Genomic DNA, 7,246 nt, shown 5'->3' on the forward strand with positions numbered 1-7,246 from the left:
ATGCTGCGAGTACACGACTGTCACACAGGATATTACATCTACAGCAAATGGTAAAAGGCATTATGTTAAACAATACATTCATTGTAATACAGACCATGCAGTATATTTGATAACATGTAAGGAGTTGTTGCCTACAATATGTGGGGTGTACCACTGAGATTAAAAAGAGTATACGCAAGCAAATTTCTGACATCCCGCATTATAAAACCAGGAACATGTCAGCAGCATCATTACATTTTGCAATTGTTCATGAGGGGGACATTTCTACTCTTTCAGTGCTGGGTGTGGAAAGGGTTATGGCCCCGATCAGGGGCGGTGACCATAAGTAAAAAAAAACTACTTAGCAGAGAAGCCTTTTGGATGTTCCAGCTGGGTAGCTGTTTTCCCACCGGCCTGAAAAGAAAGCATGATCGTATTTTACAATACCATTGATTTTTTCCATGTCATGTTTCATTTTGTATTTATAGGAATGGATTTTTAGTTCCACATTTTGTGTATTGCCCAGATACCTACACTGACCATCATGTGAAATTGTGTTTGAATGTTATTGGTGGGGGGTTGGTACATAATTGTGGGGAGTATGGTTGTGTCATGAGTAAGGATCTTTATTCTGTGATCCGAAACGCGTAGACAAGTGTGTCCTGTGTCTTTTGGATTTTAATCACTGGAAAATATAGGTCGCTGCTTTTACTGGAAGCTGGATTTTCCTCTTATTTCAAGCAGTTCAGCATGCCGTGCCTCAGGCATTTCCATGCTTCCTGGGTGGACAGCAGGCGAGTGCTGTGAAAACTCTAAATTGTACTCTAAAAATGGTACCAATAAAAATGTCACCTCATCCCACAAACAAGCCCTCACAAAAGACATTCACCAGTAAAATATGCCTTTCAGGAAATAAAATCACACAATAGGATAGCAGCACTTGAAAAACAACATAAAATTGGAATCTCTGTAATCGTACTGACCAGCAGAAGATAACGTCATTTCTTCTACACAGTGCATGCCGCAATAATAAAACCCAAGAAGCAGTGGCAGAATTGCTGCCTATTCTTTAGGGCTCATTCCGCAAAACATGGTTCTGGCCGTGTGCATTCCGCATTTTGGGGAACGTACACGGCCAGCCCTTTGATAGAAATGCCTATTCTTGTACACGATTGTGGATCAGAATAGGACATACTATATTTTCTTTGCAGGGTCACGTAACTGAAGTACGGATGCGGATAGCACATTGAAATGAATCGGTCCGCATCCATTCCAAAAAATTGCATAATGGATGCTGATGCATAAATACGGTCGTGTGAATGAGCCCTTAACCTGCTTCCAAAAGTGATCAAAAAGTTGATTACCACATGTGAAAATGAAACTTTTGGGGCTAAAACTACACAGAATTGGAGTGTGTTTCTTTCCTGCGACCCCACTGGTTTGTATCTAATCTCGGCTCCCTTGGTAGGACTAGGTAAGATATTACTCTCGACTTTGCTGCTGCAGTGAAAGGACTATTGTCTGTATGGAAACTACTCAGTATTTATGAACAAATGAATAAACTCCTTTTCCTAATTCAAGGAAAATTAGAAGGTGAACAAAATTGGAACTGTAATATCGAATCCCTTATTGTCTGGACTATTTCCCTCCCTTTTCGGTATCACTGGGTTTGACTGACTGTAACATATAGGACTTATGTTACTCTGTTGTATAGTATAAGGGTTGTTATATTAATTGCGAGAGGGTGGGGGAAGGTAAAAGAAAAAAAATAAAGGAAGAAAAGAAGGGGGAAGGAAGGGGAAAGAGGGGGGAAAGGAAGAAGGAAGGGGGAAAGGAAGAAGGAAGAGGGAAAAAAGGGGGGAAAAAAAGTAAAAAACATTTCAAAATAGCAGGGAGAGAAAAGAGGAAAGGAAAGATCAGACAGACTTAGACAAATCATTGTCCTCCAGGGTCAAAAAAACTGTTCGTCTAAACAAAAGAGATCCTCAATATCTCCTCAATTAAATCAGGAGGATGAATATCCGGATAAACAGGGATCCCCTATCATGAAAGGGGACCAAAATATCTCAATTGCTGGGGGTTCCACACCTGGGGGGAGGGGTTCCAGAGAAAATAGCAAAGAAAGGGATGTCGGCCGTCTTCAAGGCGAGAAATCGCCAAGTCTGCAGGACATTTTCCTAAAATTCTAAAATGTAATTCTGGACCTCTCCCTGCAGGTGGGGAATGTGAAGGAAAATTTTGGATTATTGAGAGCGGATATGCACAAATACAAAAACAGATTGGAGGATGTAGAAGAGAGGGTATCTGGGCTGGAAGACCAACTCCGGGAGACTGTTTCAGATAGACAAGCACTCTCTGGAGGATTGGACACCCTTTCCAGGAGAGACCTTTCCTGCGGCTGCAGTCCTGTGGAATCGGATTATATTTTATATATACATCTTCATTAGAGTTGTGCCTATTATTAGCACAACTCAATAAGGTAAGCCTTTCTCCTTTCTCAATATCTTAACTTGCCCGAACATACTACCCTATTGTGCGCCCCATTTCTCTCTCCCCCATCACCCCACTTGTGGTTAGAGTGGGGGTTAGAGACGTCCTCTTCTGCAACAACCTATCCTGAGGATAGGTCATCAATATTAAAAGCCCGGAGAACCCCTTTAAGTTGGGCTGGATAGATATTGTTATGGATGTTATGTTGGTGCACCACTTCCTGTTAACTGTTTTCCGTTTGTGGCAGTTGCTCCTGTCTTTATGTTATGTTACCAACATGGCTCCTGTGCAGTAATCCCGCGTGCTGTGTTTATTTACATCACATGAAACATGGTGTCAGAAGTATCTGGATATGCGCTGCTTCTGCACATTTGCCGCTGAGAGCCTGCCAGCCTTGCAGCGTGATCGTGTCTCCTGTCTCCTGTCCGTGGATTTGAGCATTTGACGCAAGCAATAGCAGCATCATGGCGGCTAACAGCATTCCGCTGCCTGAGCCAATGAGGGTAAGCGGCAACGTTTGTGATAACTGGGACACCTTCAAAACTGAGTTTGATGACTACTGCCTTGCCACAGGGTTAAAGGAGAATCCTGCAGCAGTGCAGGCAGCCACTCTGAGGAGGGTGATGGGCAGTGAATGCCTCCATGTTTACAAGCATAATCTAAACCTTACAGAGGAGCAAAAGAATGACACCAAAGCCATTCTGGATGCATTAGAAACTTTCTTCAGGCCTTCTAAAAATGTCATATATGAAAGATATATACACTCACCTAAAGAATTATTAGGAACACCATACTAATACGGTGTTGGAACCCCTTTTGCCTTCAGAACTGCCTTAATTCTACGTGGCATTGATTCAACAAGGTGCTGATAGCATTCTTTAGAAATGTTGGCCCATATTGATAGGATAGCATCTTGCAGTTGATGGAGATTTGAGGGATGCACATCCGGGGCACGAAGCTCCTGTTCCACCACATCCCAAAGATGCTCTATTGGGTTGAGATCTGGCGACTGTGGGGGCCATTTTAGTACAGTGAACTCATTGTCATGTTCAAGAAACCAATTTGAAATGATTCGAGCTTTGTGACATGGTGCATTATCTTGCTGGAAGTAGCCATCAGAGGATGGATACATGTTCTCATTCTGTTTACGCCAAATTCGGACTCTACCATTTGAATGTCTCAACAGAAATCGAGACTCATCAGACCAGGCAACATTTTTCCAGTCTTCAACAGTCCAATTTTGGTGAGCTCGTGCAAATTGTAGCCTCTTTTACCTATTTGTAGTGGAGATGAGTGGTACCCGGTGGGGTCTTCTGCTGTTGTAGTCCATCCGCCTCAAGGTTGTGCGTGTTGTGGCTTCACAAATGCTTTTCTGCATACCTCAGTTGTAACGAGTGGTTATTTCAGTCATTTGCTCTTCTATCAGCTTGAATCAGTCGGCCCATTCTCCTCTGACCTCTAGAATCCACAAGGCATTTTTGCCCACAGGACTGCTGCATACTGGATGTTTTTCCCTTTTCACACCATTCTTTGTAAACCCTGGAAATGGTTGTGCGTGAAAATCCCAGTAACTGAGCAGATTGTGAAATACTCAGACCGGCCCGTCTGGCACCAACAACCATGCCACGCTCAAAATTGGTTAAATCACCTTTCTTTCCCATTCTGACATTCAGTTTGGAGTTCAGGAGATTGTCTTGACCAGGACCACACCCCTAAATGCATTGAAGCAACTGCCATGTGATTGGTTGACTAGATAATTGCATTAATGAGAAATAGAACAGGTGTTCCTAATAATTCTTTAGGTGAGTGTATATGGCTGCTGCAAGCAAGAAGACGGTGAATCGATAGACAATTTTGTCACACGGCTTAGAGAAAAATCTGCAAGCTGTGAGTATGGCTCTTTGAGAGATGAACTTATTCGTGATAAACTGGTTCTGGGTATCAATGAAAACACACGCGTCACAGGTTGAGGAAACGCGATTTAGATTTGCAAACAGCGCTTGAGATATGTCACACTGCATAACTTACTGACAAACATATGAAAGCTATGTAGCAGGATAAAACGACAATATCAATGTAGCCTCTTCACAGCAGCCAGGGCCGTCTTTAATATTGATTGGACCCTGAGCAAAAATTACCTTGGGCCCCCTGGATCCCGCCTTCCCACACCTTAGCAGGCAATCACGCCCTCCACCACAACACACACACAAAAAATCCACACACCTGGTAGAGTACAGTGAATGACTGTAAATACTTCCAGTTCTGAAGACTCCAGCGGCTCAGGATCAGTGCTCTGGGTAGCTGGACTCAGGCTGGAAGTGGGCACCGCTCTGCAGGAAGGAGACCAGGGCTTGGCTCACCCTAGTGTTACAGTGCACCCCAGCACCCCACAGTATGCAGTATAGCACCCTATAGTATATAGCAACCCACAGTATGCAGTATAGCACCCTATAGTATACAGCACCACACAGTATGCAGTATAGCACCCCACACTATACAGTACCCCACAGTATATAGTAGAGCAGTATAGCAGCCCACAGTAAACAGCACCACACAGTATACAACACCTCACAGTATACAGTAGAGCAGTATAGCACTTCACCGTATACAGCACCCCAAACTATACACTATACAGCACCCCACACTATACAGCCCCCAACACTATACAGTACAGCAGTAAAGCACTCCACACTATACAGCACCCACGGTATACAGTATACAGCCCCCCACAGTATACAGTACAGCAGTATAGCACTCCACAATATACAGCACCCACAATATACAGTATACAGCCCCCCACACTATACAGCCCCCCACACTATACAGGCCCCCACACTATACAGGCCCCCCACAGTATACAAGCCTCCCCACAGTATACAGCCCCCCCACAGTATACAGCCCCCCCACACAGTATACAGCCCCCCCACACAGTATACAGCACCCCACTATACAGTAGTTTACAGTATATAGGCATAACAGCCCCTGTCACCTTTTTCTGATGTAATCTTCACAAAAAAAGCTCCACAGTTAAGGCAAACTTCTCCTGCAACACTCCTGGTAGGACCTGTGATGACCTCATAGCCATGTGACCAGTAATATTGCTAGGTTACTGGTCACATGGTGATGATGTCATCTAAGGTCCTAGATCACAGCTCTCACAGTACGCTGGCTGGACTCAGTGCCGGCAGGCATGGCATGGCAGCACCCCCTGTGTAGCTGACAGCCTGACACCCGGGGCAGTGGCTAGCAGGGCTCAGAAGGCAGCTGCCTTGGGCCCCCTAGGAGCAACTGGGCCCGGGGCAGCTGCCCCTTTTGCCCCTTGGTAAAGACGGCCCTGACAGCATCACAAGTTTCAACACAAGAGTCGCTCACACAACTCACCTGAGCAGAAGCCTGTATCATGTAAGTATTGTGGCAGTTTGCATTTACGTGTGAAAGAAAAGTGCCCTGCATATGGGAAATTATGTACTGCATGCGGTAAGCCAAATCACTTTGCAAGGGTGTGTATCTCCCGTGACATGAAAATAAGGAAGCTACACACAATTCAGCAAGTGCCTGATTCTGAGGATGCACAACTGTTTAGCTCTGATACAGGGAGTGCAGAATTATTAGGCAAGTTGTATTTTTGAGGATTAATTTTATTATTGAACAACAACCATGTTCTCAATGAACCCAAAAAACTCATTAATATCAAAGCTGAATATTTTTGGAAGTAGTTTTTAGTTTGTTTTTAGTTTTAGCTATTTTAGGGGGATATCTGTGTGTGCAGGTGACTATTACTGTGCATAATTATTAGGCAACTTAACAAAAAACAAATATATACCCATTTCAATTATTTATTTTTACCAGTGAAACCAATATAACATCTCAACATTCACAAATATACATTTCTGACATTCAAAAACAAAACAAAAACAAATCAGTGACCAATATAGCCACCTTTCTTTGCAAGGACACTCAAAAGCCTGCCATCCATGGATTCTGTCAGTGTTTTGATCTGTTCACCATCAACATTGCGTGCAGCAGCAACCACAGCCTCCCAGACACTGTTCAGAGAGGTGCACTGTTTTCCCTCCTTGTAAATCTCACATTTGATGATGGACCACAGGTTCTCAATGGGGTTCAGATCAGGTGAACAAGGAGGCCATGTCATTAGATTTTCTTCTTTTATACCCTTTCTTGCCAGCCACGCTGTGGAGTACTTGGACGCGTGTGATGGAGCATTGTCCTGCATGAAAATCATGTTTTTCTTGAAGGATGCAGACTTCTTCCTGTACCATTGCTTGAAGAAGGTGTCTTCCAGAAACTGGCAGTAGGACTGGGAGTTGAGCTTGACTCCATCCTCAACCCGAAAAGGCCCCACAAGCTCATCTTTGATGATACCAGCCCAAACCAGTACTCCACCTCCACCTTGCTGGCGTCTGAGTCGGACTGGAGCTCTCTGCCCTTTACCAATCCAGCCACGGGCCCATCCATCTGGCCCATCAAGACTCACTCTCATTTCATCAGTCCATAAAACCTTAGAAAAATCAGTTTTGAGATATTTCTTGGCCCAGTCTTGACGTTTCAGCTTGTGTGTCTTGTTCAGTGGTGGTCGTCTTTCAGCCTTTCTTACCTTGGCCATGTCTCTGAGTATTGCACACCTTGTGCTTTTGGGCACTCCAGTGATGTTGCAGCTCTGAAATATGGCCAAACTGGTGGCAAGTGGCATCTTGGCAGCTGCACGCTTGACTTTTCTCAGTTCATGGGCAGTTATTTTGCGCCTTGGTTTTTCCAC

The sequence above is a fragment of the Bufo bufo genome, chromosome 7, assembly GCF_905171765.1.
Source record: "Bufo bufo chromosome 7, aBufBuf1.1, whole genome shotgun sequence".
NCBI classification, from domain to species: domain Eukaryota; kingdom Metazoa; phylum Chordata; class Amphibia; order Anura; family Bufonidae; genus Bufo; species Bufo bufo.